The following is a 17,828-nucleotide window of genomic DNA, read 5'->3' on the forward strand; positions in this document are numbered from 1 at the left end:
CACCGTGGTCCACAGGTTACAGCACCAGCTCATTTCTCCTGCGAGGGTTTAGGATCTCATGGAGGGGAGGAACTTGACCTTAGCTGGAGACATCTGTGAGGCTTGTGAGTTCCCAGGCTGGACACATCCAGGTGAGAAGTCCAGGGACTATTTAAGGAAACTCCAGGCCAGCACACAGACAAGGATTCACAAAGCCTTCCCAGGACTGCTATTACACAAACAGCCTTGGGCAAGGTTCTCAGTCTGAGCCCCAGGCCCTCTTTCCTGGATGAAGTTGAGCAACTTGACCCAGCTCATCTGAGGAAAGGTCAGGTGTGTCAAGATTCAAACTGAGAACTGACAGAGTTTCACTGTCCAAACACAGAATTCCAGGACCCTCCCTGCCCTCCTGCAGCCAGACTGGTTCTTTCTACCTCAGCTGGTCAGATATGCCTTATCATGCCTGCTCTCCTGTTTGGGCCTATTTCTTATCCTTTGTCCCGGTGACCCTGAAATCCAATTTTAGTTCTTCTGGTCTCTCATTCCCCCCTCTGACAGGTCCCCTGAAGGCCCAATCACGGGTCTCCTTGAAACTTATTCACGGAGTTGGCCTGCTACAGGGACAGATATTCCTCTGACATGGCCTATTGTAGGGCCAGGTACTGTGCTCTCATGACCATTATCCGGATGGCACCCACTTTTTGCTTGATATGAGGAGGGCACAAGGCACGATTGGTTTAAACAGAACTAAGAGCTTTTTTCCTTGTGGCCATTTGTCCCTCCTGCCAGAGAGTTGTCCTTGACTCAGTATTTCATGCTATAAAGTGGGACAATGGGCAAAGCCAGTCTCTTCTGTAACTTTCTTTCCTGGTGACATTTGGGACACTGTTATTAGGGCCGAGAAAGGCTGAGAAGCTTGTCAAAGGCTAGGTAACGGGGCACTTACCAAAAACCAGCTGAAGAGACAGGGAGTAGTCACATCTGCGAGACTGGTTTACATCAACTTCCAGCAGGTCCAGCTCTCAGAAGCTCTGGATGGAGTCTGTTAGCCTGGTAAAAACCTGCTGAAACAAATACAGACTAGGGACAAAAGTTAAAGTTTTGTCTATAAGACATCTGGGGTAGACTCATGCCTTTGAGACTCAGTAAAAGCGTGGACATTCTTTTCTCAGTCCAGATGACTTGGTATACAGATTGGACAGATTTGTTTCTAGCATGATGAGAGGCACCCGCAAGTCTATATTCTGAATACCACCAAAGGGAAATTAAAATCTTGGGCTTGGGACTGATTAGTAAATAGTCAATGCTCCAGCTTATCAGAACTTTTATCCCTGATCTCTCCAAGGCCTTTATCATGAAGTGGTGTTGCATTTTTCACATGATTTTTAGCATCTAATGAGATGATCATGTTTTGTTTTTCCTTCCATTTTTTATATGATGGATTCCATTGATGGATTTTTATATGTTGAACCAACTGTGCATTCCGGGGATGGAGCCTATTGGGTCATGGCAAATGATATCTTTGATGTGTTCTTGGATTCTGTTTGTGAGTATATTTTTCATCAGTGTTCATAAGGGAAATTGGCCTGAAATTCTTTTTCTTTGGTGGGTCTTTGTGTGTTCTAAGTACCAGAATGGCTCTGGTACCATAGAGTGAGTTTGGCAATGTTCCTTCTGTTTCCATTTTGTGCAATAGTTTGAAGGGTATTGGTATTAGCTCTTCTTTGAAAGTCTGGTAGAATTCTGAGCTAAAATCATCTGGCCCTGAGGCTTTCCAGTCCTCCCCCCCTGGTTGGGAGACATTCAATGACTGCTTTTTTCCTTAGTTGTTATACAGGTATTTAACTTGTTTTCCTGATCTTGATTTAGATTTGGTAAATGGAATCTACCAAGAGAATTGTCCATTTCCTTTAGATTTTCCAATTTTTTAGACTACGGTTTTTTGAAGTAAGACCTAATGTTTCTTTGGTTTTTTCGCCCCCAGTGTCTGTTGTTCTGTTCTGTTTTTCCTTTCTGGTTTTGTTGATTTGGATATTTTCTCTCTGCCTTTTAGTTAGTTTGGCTAAGTGTGTGTCTTTTGTCTATCTTGTTGACTTTCTTATCAAACAGCCCCTTGCTTCTGTTCACTCTTGGTATTGTCCTCTGTTTCTAGTTTGTTGACTTCAGCTTGAGTTTGATTATTTGGAGCCATCTACTCCTCTAGGGTTTGTCAGCCTCTTTTGTTGTGAAAGCTCCCAGAGGAGCTATTAAGTGGCTAACATGGAATCTCCCCAATTTCTGTATGAAGGCGCTTAGTGCTAAGAACTTTCCTCTTATTATTGCTTTCATTGTGTCCCATAGGCTTGGGTATGATGTGCCTTCATTTTCATTGAATTTTAGACAGTCTTTAATTTCTTTTTCATTTCTTCCCTGGCCCGGTTGTCACTGAGTAGAGAGTTGGTCATTTTCCATGATTGTATAGGGTTTTTCTTATTTCTGGTGTTGAGATCCATGTTAATCTATGGTGATCTGAGAAAGCACAATGGGTAATTTCAATTTTTTTGTATAAGTTACAGTTTGCTTTGAGACCGACTATATACTATGAATTTTCGAGAAGGTTCCATGAGGGGCTAAGAAGAGAGAATATTCTTTTGTGTTTGAGTGAAAAGTTCTGTAGATAATCATTGGTTCCATTGGATTCATTCCATCTGTTGGTTTCATTATTTCTCTATTTTGTTTCTCCATCAGTGATCTGTCCATTGGTTACAGTGGAGCACTGAATTCTCCCACAATTGAATCGTCATGTGCTTTAATAACAAGTTTGTTCTGGTTTTGTTTTTGTTTTGTTCTGTTTTTTAATAAAGTTTTGTGCCCTTGTATATAGTTCAAAGATGTTCTGAATTGGAATGCCCTCTTGGTAGGCTTTTCCTTTGGTGAGAATGACATATTGTTCGCCATCTTTTTTCATTAATTTTGGTTGAAATTCTATTGCTTCATGTTGTACTACTCGATTAAAGAGCTGGCTGTGGAGCTGGATTAGACACCCAGTCTCACAATACAAGCATGCTTGTTTTAAAATTTCCCCCAACATACCTGTCCTGGGTCAGGAGACCATCTGACACTAGGTCAAAGATAGAAAACAAAGCTAAACAGCCCAAGAAAAGACACTATGTGAATTCAAAGGACTAAAATATAAGCTGTACCTTAGGATCTTAAAGAAAAAAATTCTATTTAAAGATATATTTATTATTTACACAGCATGTGTGCTTGCACGCCAGAAGAGGGCCGCAGATCTCACTATAGATGGTTGTAAACCACATGTAGTATTATTGAATATCATTAAAAATACCTAAAGAAAACTGAAACAACCTGGTGTTGGCATTTTCTGAGTTCCTGTAGATGTTGTGTTTTTATGCTTTTCTGTTTAATGCCACCTAGGATTCAGGTAATTATATTATTCTACAATTGAATGGCTTCCACGACAAATAGTGATTATGCTTTTCAGAGTATCTGCCTACATCTGCAGACACACACAAACGGTTTAAAATGTAAAATAAACCGGGCAGTCTAAACTATCTTGTTTGTAAGGACCAAACAAACTCCCTTTAGAAAAAGAAACTGCATTTTGCAAAGGAAACTCAATTTTGTGTTCAACCTAGGGAAGGCCTGAACCCAGATTCCAGACTAAGCACATAATAGTCTGAACAAAAAAAATATTCCATGGCAACACAATCAACTCACCTTGGGAAAGTCCAAATACACCCTCTGCTGGTCAAGTTGAGCAGCAGGTGGTCTGGCATATAGCAACAACCAGTTAGGAGAGGCCAGCCAAAAGTTCCTAATGCCCCCATGACTGCATCAGCCAATCTTTTCTATAGGCCAACTGCCCCTACATTACCCAACCATGAAACTCTAAGTCTTGTAACTCTTCTGCATGCAGCTTTTCTGATCAGATGTCATCCAATCATATACTGTAGAAGCTATTTATTTGTCTAAAAACTATTTTTTAAAACCCTCTCAACTGAGACTCCAGGCTACTTCCCTGCACCTGCTGCGTCAGCGCATTGGAGGTGTGTCCTGGGTTTGACCCTGCAATATAAAGGGATCCTTGCCACTGCATATGGACTCGGCCCTTGGGTGGTCTGTTCAGAGAGTTTCTCAAAATTTGGGCAGAGCATTCATTGTTAATAACTCCAAATATGCCTACTTAAATAACCAGAGCTGAACACTTACTATTCCTTCCAAAAAGGAGATAGGTAAGATGATTGACCCCTCCTTGGATTATCGAGTCCAAATCCAGCCCACCTAGGAAAGCACTCACCGCCCCACCCACAAGAGTTGCTGCAGCACACACAAACAGGCTCCCTCTTCTCCACTGCATTCAGTAGTTTTGCCAACACTTTACACTTCACCCAGCCCTCAACGTGTCCATCAGCTTACAAGACAGGAGGCCGACCTGTCACTGCTCAAAGCTCCTACCTTGGCTTGCAACCTCTACCCACTATGCCTACATCATCAGCCTCAGCTGCAACTAAGCATCAAGCCCTGCCTTCGAATACTACCTAAGTCATCACTGCCCCACTCACAACACCTCCAGCACAAGCGACCCCAGCAGAGACAGCTTCTGTTCTCCCACCTGCAACTACAGCTCTTTAACTCAGCACTCACAGCTTCTCCCTGTGAATGTACAATACTTCACCCACCCCCTACAGACAGGGTTCTCATCCCGTGGGTCGCGACCCCCACAACAGCTATGTATGTTGAGGTTCCATTTGTAACAGTGTCAAAATTCCAGTAATGAAATAGCAACAAAACACATGAGGGACTGTGTTAAAGAATCACAGCATTAGGAAGGTTGAAACCCACTGCCCTTCCCTGACCTTTGCAAGCACAGCCCCCACCCACTACTCTATCTCAGCAGGTCACAGTGCCCCACTGCTACAGGTGTTCTCTGCCAAATGAAGGTCAAGTGAGGATTCAGCCTTCTGCCCCCTCCTCAGAAAGTGACCACTCACATCATAGCCTTGGCCTGGTGCTCGGCATTCCCTGCTCACTTATCTCACCACTTACACAGCCCAGCCCAAAACAACTTCCACAGCAGAAACAGCCCTTGGACACTCTTCTCCTTCAGCAGGTCCAGGCAACACTCAGTAGGTATCAAAAGTTATATTGACACAGTCCAGCACTGAGCTAAAGGCCAGACTACCTCAACCAAGCCCTGTATCAGCAAGAGAGCTCAGCCCACCACTCTTCAGCCAGCTCTCACAACCCCACACTAGTATACACCTACACAGCCATGTCCTGCTCTAGGGTAACCCTGCCCCCTCTCTGGTCAACATCCAGAGCCCAGCCCTATTTTGTAAGAGATCACCTAGCCTCTCACCCTGGCTGCCCCTTACCTCCACACTGCAGGATCTGTAGACACACCCCCAACACCTCACCACTTCCTGCTTCCCTAGTAATTTAGTGTGCCCAACACATCCAGGTTGGCCCTCACACCTCTGCCTCAGTCTGTCTACCTCCCTGCCTCAGCTCTAAGCACTCCAGAACACCGCCCCTCCCCCTCCCCTGCCAGCACCTGTTCCCAAGGGATTCCACAGAGCACAAAGTTTCCTTCTCTAACTCTTACTAGGTCCAGATCCACCCACCCTTCCACCCTAGCATACAAGCCCCGCCCACCACTATTGACCTCAGCAGTCACAGCCCCACCCACAAGACCAGCACCAGTCCTCCTGCTACAGTGCACCCTAATCTTACTTCCAATTTTCCTCATAGACTCCTTCTCCATTCAGTCCTGGCCCAACACTGATACTCCTTTTTGACTTCCTTCTGGGCCAGCTGTTGTGGCCCCGTGGCCCTGCCCTCTTTAGAGGTCCTCAGGATGAGCCTGATCCAATGGTGTCCCTAATGGTTAGAGCAGCCTGCTCCAGTGATCTCACAGACTGTATGTCTGCAGAAGACCAAACCTCAAATCTCAGCACTCAGGAGGCCGAGGCAGGCTGAGAACTGAGTTCAAGGCCAGCCTGGTCTAAAAGTGAGTCCAGGATAGCCAAGGATACACAGAGAGACCCTGTGTCTAGGGAAAAAAAGAAAACGAAAAAAGAAAAGAGGGAAAGCAAAAAGAAAAAGAAAAGAATAGATGTGTCAGGGCTTGGACAAAGGCACCTGAGTGGATGGTTGTAAACTTCCCTCAACAGTTTTACAGGAGCAGCTGGCTCAGGCCTGACCAATGGTAGTCTGTGCTGCTATGCTTCCCCTCACCTGGTGTGGGAGTCTTTCGGCTTGAACCTGGATGCATGGCCAGGACACTGTGCGCTGGAGGCCTGTGCTGTCTGGTGACCACAAGGCTCAGCCCATCCAGGGACCCTAAGACTTAAAGCCTAGGAATCCACTTGAAGTGAAGGAAACAAGGAAACTCTGGAGCAGAGTTTGTGCCCTTTGCCCTCCTGTGGCTGTGATCTCCCTCCTGGAGGGTCTCAAGCAGTGCTGGGTCTGCCCCACCTCCTGCCACCCACTCTTCCACCTTCCTCCTGAGTGTGGAGGCAGGCAGCTGGCAAGCCCTGTGCTGCTCCTCCTGGGCCCTCCCCTTCTTGCCATTAGGCTGTGAGCTCAGTGAGGAGGCCCAGGTCACATGCCCTGTGTGCCCTGAAACTCCACTGACATTGATGCTCTGCTGCTTCTCAACAGCACGCCAGGCAGTGGGGTTTTGCTTAAGGACAGGCCATGCAAACCTGGGGTTTGGTGCTCTTGTGCCTGTCTGTGCAGTTTGAGAGTCTGGGGTGGGGGAGGGGAAGTGGCACTCACTGGATAGGATGGAGGTTCTAGAGAAAGGCTCCACAAGGTCCTGTCAACAGAAGTGGCCTTGCCTGAGGGAACACAGAGGAGGGAATGTCCCCTTGCCCTATTCAGGTGTCACAACTGTGTGAGTTGACATCAGCATAGAGACAGTCAGTCCTCTGATTGTCCTGCCTGCTGACTCACTCTGAGGTCACTGCCTCCAGGACCAACCCTAACCTCAGCTGAGAAGCACTTACAGAAGACACCATGCTGCTGCCCCTTTTGGTCAACAAATTCTGGACTGTTAGGTCCAAAGACATTTAGATCCCCTTCACCAAAAGGATCCACTTCCCTTCTATCAGGCAAAATGGGTAGATAGCTGTGTCTGATGCCTATGAGCACAACAAAACTCATGCTGGCTTCTTGGCTACTTCAGTATAACAAATGTCTGTTTAAAAGTCAGTGAGTTGGGAAAAAAAAACCACACAGGAAGAATTACTAAGCATGGTTGCTGGGATCTCATTGATTGACTTACTTTGTATAGATAAGGTTTCTTTCTTTCTCTTCTCTCTCTCTCTCTCTCTCTCTCTCTCTCTCTCTCTCTCTCTCTCTCTCTCTCTTCTTCCTTCCTTTTTTTCTTTTTTCCGAACATAAGCTTCCTCTGTGTACCCTTGTCTGTTGTAGATCCACATTTTAGAACTGGCTGGCCTTAAACTCACTTAGATCTGCCTGCCTCTGCTTCCCTTAGTTCTGAGATCACAGGCATGCACCATGACACCTGGCCCTAAAATCACTTTTATTGTTACATAAAAGAGGTACCACTGCACTTAATCCCTGCACTCACTCAGGGGATGCCAAAGCAGGTGGAACTCTGTGAGGTCAAGGCCGGCCTGGTCTACAGAGTGAGTTCCAGGACAATCAGGCCTAAAACAGAGAAACTCTGTCTCAAAATAAGAAAAGGCATCTTTTTCGAGTCAATTTCCACACACCCAAAGTTCCTATCTGATCTAGGGGCTATCTGGAAAGAGCCATCACCTCAGGCATATGAGACTTCCTGGGTTGCCAGACAGGTCAGAGCACTGGGTTTTTGCAAAGGTTCTGAGAAACCTTCAACACAATGACACAAAGACTCTGAGATAATGATCACTGACCAAAGGCAGACTCACAGCTTAACTGCTGTTACTCCAGATTCAGGCTAGATACAATGGGTCTGGCCAGAAATGTACAGCTTCACCCCATCTAATTGTTATGCTGTGATTAACTTCATTCTGCCTCCTCTTAGCTTTCCAGAAGTGCAAGGAGGGCAGGTCTCTGTCGTTAGATCCGCAGTTTCTCATCATCAGGCCGTGTTTGCTGTGCCCAGAACTCTCAGCAGCCTACAAGGTTGTGTGGAGCTGGAAGCTCAATCTGTACTCACCAGGCTGCAGCTGAGCCACCAGAACCAAGTTTCAGACCCCAAAGGCCATGCTAGAAGCCCATACCTAGGAGAGAGGAGCAGGATATATTCCAAAATGGACTTCTCCTCACTTGAGTAGGACAGTGTGACTACTGTGGGCTCAGAGGAGCCGGGGTGGAATGGTGCTGAGAAGGCAGCTAAGTAAAGGCCCTGTCAGCTCACTCTCACAGTGCAGACTCTAAAGGCAAGGCAAGATTGAGCCACCATTGGCTTGCAGAACATGGCCCACTCTGTGCTGTTCCCAGACCCATCCAGACTGTCATGCCCTCATGATGGGGATGGTAAAGAGGCTCTCCCTCCTGTGGTGCACCCAACCTTCCTGACATGGCCCCAAGTATCTCAGTATTTAGGGAAATGGAGAACTGCAAGGAAATGCCCTCTGATCTAAAGATCTCCTGCTGCACTGTGGATTGCACAGATAAACAGCACTTAGTGTCTGTGCCCCGCCCCCCACATCATGTGTGCTTCCTCATGTTGTTATTCCAGCCCAGATCCATGTAGTGTATGAACAACATCCAGGAGACCAGGTGCCAAGTCCAGGGCCAGGCACTGAGTCGACACTGATGCCCTGGCGAATGTGTGATGAAAAGGGAAAGCCACTAGTCCTTCTGCAGTGCAAGAGCTCTGTGGAGAGGTTTCCCCAGCAAAGAAGGCTGGCTCCCATCCAGCTATTTCTTATCTTACAAATCCTAAATATAGCTCTGATTCCTTGAGGTTGAGGAACATGTATTAGGGGGCGGGGCAGGTGAGATGGCACACAGCTGCAATCCCAGCACCTTGGAGACAAAGACAGGCAGATCTTTGTGAGTCCCAGGCCAATCTGGTATACAACGTGAGTCCAGGACAGCCAAGGCTACCAAGAGAAACCCCATCTCAATAAGCCAAAAAAAAATGTTAAGTGGAGGATATTTTGTAGCAAGCCTTTGCAGGTTCCTTTACAAAGTTTCTAGTGTCTGTCTTGCTCATGTGTCAGGCAATTTCCTACCCCATGGCACTGAGAGGAAAGGCCTGCATCTCCTTGGCCAGGGTACAGTAGTGTCCATCTCTTAGCAGACAGGCAGTAGTTTGAGGTGTGCTTATACAGGGCTAAGAGATGCTTGGCTCTGAACCTCGGTTGCTACTCAGAAATTTCCTGGTAACAGGTGCAGAGGGGAGGGACCCTGGAGAATGGAATCTCCTGCTTCCAGATACCTGACTACTGTGAGGTGACACCATAGGGTCAGTAGTTATAGCCTCATGCATCCAGTTCGCTGAGGGCACAAAACTGTGGCTGCTGTCCATGGAAGGGCAAGGCTGACCCAAGGGTGTGGAAGCCTGGGCCTTCAGGTTAGTTCCAAGGGTCAGATAGCATAGGAGGCAGACTCTTGGCTCAACTTTAAGATGTTTATTCAGCACCACGAGATTTGTTTTCATGTAGTAAGAACTGAAACTGGCCTATTTTGAAAAAATGGTGACTTTTTCCCAGTCTTTAGTGCACTGGGATTTCATGAGCTTGTTTTGTTTTTGAACGGTGCACAGATTATACTTGTGTTATCGGTGTATTGCTCCTCCTTGTCCATCTCTTCCTCCTCTTCCTCCCCTTCCTCCCCTTCCTCCACTTCCTCTCACTCCTCCTCTTCCTCCTCAGTGGCCTCTCTTAGGGATATGGTTGAGAGGTCAGCTTTCATGATGGAATGGCAAGTCTACGTAGACATCACGTACCAGAGGTATGGACATCACGTACCAGAGGTATGCTGTGGAGCTACCTGGTGCAGGCACTGCCCCTTCGATCTTACGAGTATCCGATGGAGGAACCATCCCATGATCAGATGTGCCCTCTCTGCTCAGGCCACTTGTGTCCTGAGGTGGGCAGTTGTCAGGGCCACTTACAGGGATGTTGCTCTTTTTCAGTGTACTAGAAGGCCCTGGGGAAAGGCTCCCTGCAGGTGTCTGTGTGTTGGGAAACCCCTGTTGGGACTTCATGCCATCTTTCTTGGCCTTATGTTTCAGAGGGGAATGTCTGGGAGGTAAAAGCCTCATCCATTTGTGGATGTGGCCCCGCACTTGTGAATGGAGATTGTGCCTCGCTCACCACAGCCACATTAGTCAATTTGTTCCCCACAGTATTCCCCAGGAGCTCTGGCTTGTCCCTCTGGAAGTTGAAGTAGCCATAGATGTAAAACAAAATGGATTAGGTTAGCCAATTTGAAACACAGCTGTACTGACCACATGACATCCTACTGGTCTTTTTTGTGATGCAGAGAATGACAGAAGTGGCAGGCAAAAGATGTGCTGTGCTGTGGCAGGACCCCAGTAAAGAGAAATGACTCATGTGTAAGGTGGTGATGCTGTTGGACATGAGAGTCCACTCGGGCAGTAGGGGGTCGTCGTGAGAGACCACTTGAGGACCACAGTGTTGATGCGAAAGCACAAGGTTTATTGCCTATGCTGGCCAGGGAGCCTAAGCACTCATGCGGGAGGGAGGGAGGCACACCCCGAGTCACTGTTACAGACTTTTTAAAGGCTAAAACCGCAAAGGTTAGGAGGGGCTGCATGCCCTATATTAGGATTGACTCTGGCTAGGGGTGCTTGTCTAATTATTATTGGCTACTGCAGGGGTCATTGGCCTCGGGAGCTGTTCTTGGCAAAGAGGGGTGATGGGAAGATTTCAGAGAATTTCCTTATTTGAAAGTGTTTATCTTGGTTGGCCACCTTGATCTCAGAAACTGAAGCTGAGCTGACCTTCAATTCTTTTGGGGTCATTTTCCCAAGCTTGCCTGGGTCATGTTCCCAGGCTGGCTGAAAGAGTGGCCTTACAATACATGTATGTGACATAAACTGGCTTATCCTCTGCCTACCTGACTGCCTGTCTTCAGACATCTAAAGGGACAAACTGGAGTGCATTGTCAAAGTCTTTTACCCTTTAGTAAACAACACTGTCTGCTGAATGAGGAGCTTGAAGCACATTGTTAATGGGGTGTGTAGATAGGAAGAGGTTCTCTTCACAAAAAGTGGGAAACAAGGAAAAGCTTTGTAAATTACCATGATTTTCCAGTCTTCTCCAGAGCAGAGCTGGCAAAGAAAGGTCTTCCAGCTTTCCTTCTCAAAAATCTTGCGTGGGCTCCTTCTCCAGCTGCTGCTGCTGCTAGGAAGGGATGTCTCAACCCTGAGGACCTGAGGAGCCCTGGATCCTGAGCCTTGCTCATCTCTCTTCTTCTTCTTCCTCTTCTTCTTCTTCTTCTTCTTCTTCCTCCTCCTTCTCCTCCTCCTCCTCCTCCTCCTCCTCCTCCTCTTCATCCTCATCCTCATCTTCCTTCATCTTCTTCTTAATATTATTTTGTTTAGGCGCTTGGTTTTTCAAGACAGGATTTCTCTGTGTGGCCTTGGCTGTCCTGGACTCCCTCAAATTCACAGAGATCTGCTTGTCTCTGCCTCCCACACGTGCTGGGATTACAGGCCTGCACCACAGCACCTGGCTTCCAAAATCTACTTATCACCTCTTTTCTCATGACCATGTGACAAAGCAGCAGCAAGACAAAAAGCCAGGCCTGCTCTCTTGAGGCTCTGGCCTTTTTATCCCCTGTCTAGAGTCCCCAGAATTAAACTATCTCCAGTTCGCAGAACTGCAGCCCTGCCAACCACACAGGTGGCAAATAGTCTGCTGCTGTGGACAATCTGAAGCAGCCACATAGCCCAGGCCTGGGATTAAAACCAAAATATGTTTACATACCATAACTGGGTTTTTTAAGACACCAAAAATCTTGCTACATCTTTGTCTTAGGCCAAGCAGGTTTATAAGAAGTACTACATCTTATACACCAATTCCAGTGGAGAGATGGGACAAAGTCAGCAGATGTTATCATACAGTGGGACACAGTCAGCAGGAAGCTGTGCAAAGTTACACAGGGGAATCACAGGGGAAACACAGGGCACCTCCAGAGCATTATAGACTGAGCACATAATGGCCTTGGTTCTGGTAATCACAGCTCCATGTGATGGAAGACTTGAGGTTGCAGGATGTGGAGCCATAGCTCCTCCAAGACTGCGTCCCCGGTCCATTACCAGCTCTATTATGCAGAATTCTGGTTTCAGAGAATGAGCTACATTCTTTCCTTTCCTATACATCAGTGCTTCTGGGGGGCATCAGGCTCCCGAGGACTGGACCCAGACTATTATAAGCTCTGCCAAACACAATGCTAATTTTGAGAAGAAGGATATATTGCATTGTCCATAGGTCAGGGCCTCAGGGAAAGCCTTGGTTGATCAGTCCAGGCCTCAGACGTTCCCTCCTTTTTAATTATTATTTAATTTTAAAGGCCAGAAGAGTTTACCAGTGTCTGAATCTCCAAGAGACACTTATGTTCTCTGACCAACTAATACCTTCTAGCATTGTGAAAGGAATTATCAATACACGTATTCTAATCATAATATTGAATGGAGGTGGAAGGTTGTAAAGCAGATTAAATCCTGTAACTAGTACAATGTATCTTTGGCTAGTTTGGATGGGAAATCTATACAATTAGAGAGAAACAGCTGATACAAATAATCTGGAAACAATCCCTACTTTTTGGAGCAGAGGTACTTTCCGAGTAAATAATATATGTGGAGGGCTAACATAAGCACTGATTCCAAACATGTTACAGTTGTTTTTCCTCTCTAAAAGTCCCATAGATGTTCAAGAGGTCCAGAGCTGTGGCTAACAGCCAAAAGTCTAGTTGAGTCTTTTATTATTTTTTTCCTTTTTGTAGACATTAAAACAGGATGGGGTTCAATGAGGGGATCTCAGGATATCAACCCTGAGCAGGTGGACCCCGCCCAGGACAATTGAACCAGCCTCTCCTGTTGTCCATCCAGAGGCACAGAGTCCTTTAGAACCAGGGACCATGTTAGAGCCATGGAACACAGTACCCAAAGGGGGATTGTGCTTTGAGAGCAGAGCATTGGCTCTTTATTTCAACCTGGGGACTATCTATCTGCTTGGGCAACTTGTGGGTTGTTAGATAAAGGAAAATTCAGTTAATGAATGAAGTAGTATTTTAAGCACTGTATATCAGTCTCCATGGACCCCAAAGCCTTAAGCCTTATAGGTCAGAAAGATGGAAGGGACACATAGGGACCTCCCAGTGACAAACATATAGGGATAGTTGATGATATCCCAGAATCATTCAATAGAGCAGTGCAAGGCAGCACATGAAAATCACCCAGAAGATCCGTTACATCAGTCTGATACTTTCAGTTATTATGTAATGAGAGTCAGATATTTTAAAAACTTAATCTGATATACTTTACAGCCTGTTTTTAATTGCTAAACATGGACCTTATAAACTTCAACAGCATAATATGGCCTTTAATTTTTGTTCTTCATATACCTTATATAGCTTATGCATCCTCTGTGTACTTTAAATAACTTACTTGGGATTTTATAGGTTATGAGGAACCCTCTTTGGCTTTTTTTTTTTTTTTTGCAAATATATATCTATCTCAATCTTTATATACAAACCCTTATTTATAAAGATATTTTTATTTTAGCCACATCAGATTTTAATTTATTTATTCCATGAGATTTAGTAGTACTATAGGAGTAAGCCCCATCCCACCTTCATAAAAAATTTCCTGAGAAGGCCTGCTTGGAACAACTAAGTACTCCTCAGGGAATTGAGACCCAACAGAGGCTACCTACCTTTAGCAGCTCTTTGCCCCTAGCAACTTTATTTTGTTGTAGTTGATGTTGTTGAAATTTGTCAGCCATAAACTGTTAGTTTTTGGAAGTACTATGTTAATGTTATGTATCCTGTCAAATTGTATCAAAATTAAACTAATGAAAACATCAAAATCATAACATAAACATCTCTTTGTTTCCGGGAAGTTGATCTCATAAGTAGTTGAAAGGGTGGGTGGAGAAGAGAGGAAGGATACATTGTAACTCTCTTCAAGGACATGTTACCAGCTCAGTTTTAGCCTTGACTTTTTGTATTTCTCTCTTAGGCTGCTCTGTTCTCCTTGTCCCTGTCACAGAGCGAGAAGGCTATTCTGACAGACTGACCCAGGAGACGGGGTTAAAGGACATATGGAGAAAGAAAAAATACCTGTGAACCAGAAATGGGAGGGTCAAATCCCACTTTCTAGAGTCAGCCCTTAGCCTTAAATGCCACAGGTCATTTTGAGAGCAACAGGTGCTCTGCTTGGATTGATGGGAGCTCATTAGACCTCCTTGCATCCACGAGAGTGTTTCCAATTGGAGGTTTGAGGTGGTAAAACCTGATGTGTAGACATTAATCAGAGCAGATGACAAAATAGAAAAAGGACTTGAGGTCAGAAATATTTTAGCATTGTCACTATGAAGCTGTGAGTGTCAACGCCTGCCTGTGGCCTCTCAGGCACATTTGTCCTGCCTGATCTGTGCCACATGCCAGACCATGGCTTTGGCTCACCTTCACTAGCAAGTGGCTCTCCTGAGAGGCTTGGGGTGGAGGAGGGTCTGGGGCCTAAGGCCAGGCTGCCAGGCTGCCAGTCATCCCACCCTTTGTGCCCCCAGCCACCAGCATCTAGGCCACCTTTAAAACACCCTTGATGTGCTGAGGTGAGTTGATGGGTGGGGGCTCTCATTTCTGAGAAGGGGAGGGGGCTGAGAGAGAAAAGAGGGTAGGAGGGTGGGACCCAGAGGAGAGGAGGGAGTGGGCTGCTGTAGGGATGTAAAGCAAATGAGTGAGTGAGTGAGTGAGTGAGTGAGTGAGTGAATAACCAAACAACAGCCCCCACACAAGCAAGCTTCCTCCCCTGCTGTAGGTTCTGTCACCTCCTGGAACTAGTGCAGAGGCCTTCAGAGCCACCCAGCCACTGCAGCTGATCTTCCTAATTTTCTTACTGTTCTCATGTGTCTTTTCTTGTCTTTGGCCCATTGGTCTGTAAAACCCCTGCTGTGGTAGGAGCACTGGCTCAGAGGAACCAGTAGGAGCCATTTTTGGAGATTTTATAACTATTTTCATCAAAAACAGAACCAAAAACATAACACCAACACACAAAAAAATCCATTTTCCTTGTTCCTTCTGTCATCATGAAGTAACTTAAGCACTGATGTCACTTTTTGTTCCTAAACCTTTTTAAAGTTTTAAAAAAATGTTTTCTCCTCCAGTCTGCTTTGGACTATGGAGTAACCAGAAATTTGAGGTGTGGTATTACAGTTAAATTAACTTCATCCTGTGGATCTAAGCAATTTTAAAGCAAATTTCCTAGTTCAAATTATCCCTCCATTGCTTGCTCCTCCCTTGCACTAGGCTCCGCCCCTGCTGGGGGTAGGTGGTGTAGAAGCTTAGTTGGCCCTAATAGGTGGTGTTCTGTCTTTGAGTTTTACCTGCATGTTCTCATGCCTTTAAATTCACAGAAACTTTGTCAGGGAAGCAAGGGCAGGCTTTTAGAACGAAAATAAAGAAGCTTTTGAAGTGCTTTAATAATTCATTTTAAGAACTAGAGTGCACAAGCAAAGTGTCTAAAGTGACAAATGTCGTCGTCAGAATTTGGCTGTCCCACATTTACTGCTGATTCCTCTCTGCTGGGCACGACTTCTCATGTATATATACGTAATCAGTATACAGATATGGACAGAGGTATCACAGGAATGCCTAGTCTCTCTCCTGTACTCAGGTACACCCCTTCAGGTGGCCATATGCCTGAACCTGCTGGTCACTCTTCAGTAACAATATCCTGAGAGGGAGGTGCCAGGAGAAGAGAAAGATAGAAAAACTGGAAATAGGGAAGATAAACCTGTGGGCAGAAGGTCTTATAAAAGCAATCTCTTATGCCAAACAAGCTTCTTAACCAGCACAGCATCACTGGACATGGCGGTGCACACTTTTAATCCCAATGTTTCTAGGCAGAGGCAGGTGGATCTCTGAGCTCAAGGCCAGCCTGTTCTATAGAGCAAGTTTCAGCACATCCTGGGCTACAAAGTGAAACCAGGTCTTGAAGAAAGAAAAAGAAAGATACAGCATCTTATAGATTATTTACAGGGGTAAAATGTGATAAAATCAGCAAGAAGCTAATCAAGCAATGCCACACAAGGACAGGTCATCTCAAGAGCAAGACACAGCCAAGCACACAGCAGTGGCCTTGGGTCTGATAACCATAGCCCCAAATGTTGGGAAAAGTGGGGTTCTCAGAATATGTAGCCAGGCTTGCCCCAGGCCGTTAGCAGCTCTGCCAAGTATATTCATGGTTACATTGGGGCCTCAGGGAAAAGTCCTCAAGGCCCAGGCTCCAAACCATTACTGGCTCCTTCAAGCATATTCTTGGTTTAAAGAAGGAGCTAAGCCTCTTCTCCACATATATTAGGGCCTCAGGGAAGCCACAGATGCACAACCCAGCCCTCCACAGGAGAGAGCAAGTTGCACAAGTTGTTCATTGAGTTTTTTCATATGGACCCTGCCTGACAGCAAACCACCCACACCCACACAGGGAAGGAGGAAGGGAGGGAGGGACAGGGGGAAGAGAGAGGGAGAGAGAGAGAGAGAGAATGAGGAGGAGGAGGAAGAGGAGGAGGAGGAGGAAGAGGAAAAATAAAATAAAATAGTTTTAGTTAATTCCTAAGGAGAATTTCTACTTGCTTAGCTAGACATGACTGAAGTCATCCAAACCTAATAGGTATAAGTAAGAGTACAGTTAACTAGCCATCAGTAGAAAGGCTTGTTGGAGATTAAGCTGCAAAGGCCCTCCCACCTTCTCTCTCTGTGTCCCCCCTCTCTCTCTCTGTCTCTCTCTGTCTCTCTCTGTCTCTCTCTGTCTCTCTTGGGTAGAAGAGAGCAGAACCAAAATGGTAGGTAAGGAAGCACATTTATATTTACGACGATCCGTAGGGTGGGTTCTTTGAACTGGTACAGGACATTTGGATTGACCCTGAACTACTGGCCTTGCCCAAGAATTTTGTCCTTTGGGGCAGGTTAAGAGAGGTTACTATTACTTTAAGGGAGGCTGCCCCTAAGCAGAAAACAGCCTTTTGGCCTCCCTTTACCCAATAACAATCCTTGTGTTCACCCAGTCAAAGTCCTCCTGCTTAGAGCTTTGCACCATCACTGACATGTTGGGTGCTACTTTGAACATAGTAATAGGCTCCACTGTGCATGTGTTTATTGACTGAGTCTAGGTGTGGAAGGTGCGGTAGAAGGAAGCCGCGCTCCACCTCAGTGAGGGACAGCAGAGGCTGTGGTGTGTTCATTTGCCTCTAGCACCGGTCTGCAGAGGGAGATACAGATTTACAGTGGGAAACCACAACCAGATAGAACAGGAGTGGTGCCCTGCCTCCCAGTATGTAGCCCAGTCTGACCTCTCTGAAGACCAGCACCCTGTTTCAAAGTGGTAGTGCAGAGAGGACGAAGCCTCCCATGCTTAGTGGAAGAGGACTTGAATAAGATTCTGTCCAGGCGGCTCACCAGTTTTACTCATGTCCCATACCTGGGTGCACGCTTCCTCCATTATCCTCAGGCTTTTTACATGATTTCTCTGCCCTCCTCTGTCTTGTCCAGCAGGACCAGTAATTACGGGGTCACGAGGGGAGCCATACCTGAAAAGATGGGACGAGAAAGAAGGAGGTGAGACCAAGTAGAACTCCTATCAAGGTCTGTTTATTGAATCAAAAACAAAAGCTTATATGGGGTGGAGGCAGGGG

At 46.0% G+C, this 17,828-nt stretch overlaps 1 long non-coding RNA gene across 2 annotated transcripts in view; it reads right to left on the bottom strand.

Annotated features, from left to right (window-relative positions):
* Positions 1–942: 942 nt before the first annotated feature.
* LOC311601332 overlaps positions 943–17,828 on the bottom strand; it is a 41,685-nt gene continuing 24,799 nt past the window's right edge. Inside the window, exons 2-3 of one of the 2 annotated variants that reach the window (XR_014780517.1) lie at positions 17,615–17,723; positions 943–1,040 (exon numbers count right to left, since the gene is read on the bottom strand). This is a non-coding gene — a long non-coding RNA (uncharacterized lncRNA). Of the gene's footprint in view, positions 1,060–17,614; positions 17,724–17,828 lie in introns of both variants that reach the window. The other variant, XR_014780518.1, reaches the window with a different exon arrangement.

This window comes from Acomys minous, assembly GCF_964271855.1.
Source record: "Acomys minous genome assembly, chromosome: 7".
In the NCBI taxonomy this organism is placed as follows: Eukaryota; Metazoa; Chordata; class Mammalia; order Rodentia; family Muridae; genus Acomys; species Acomys minous.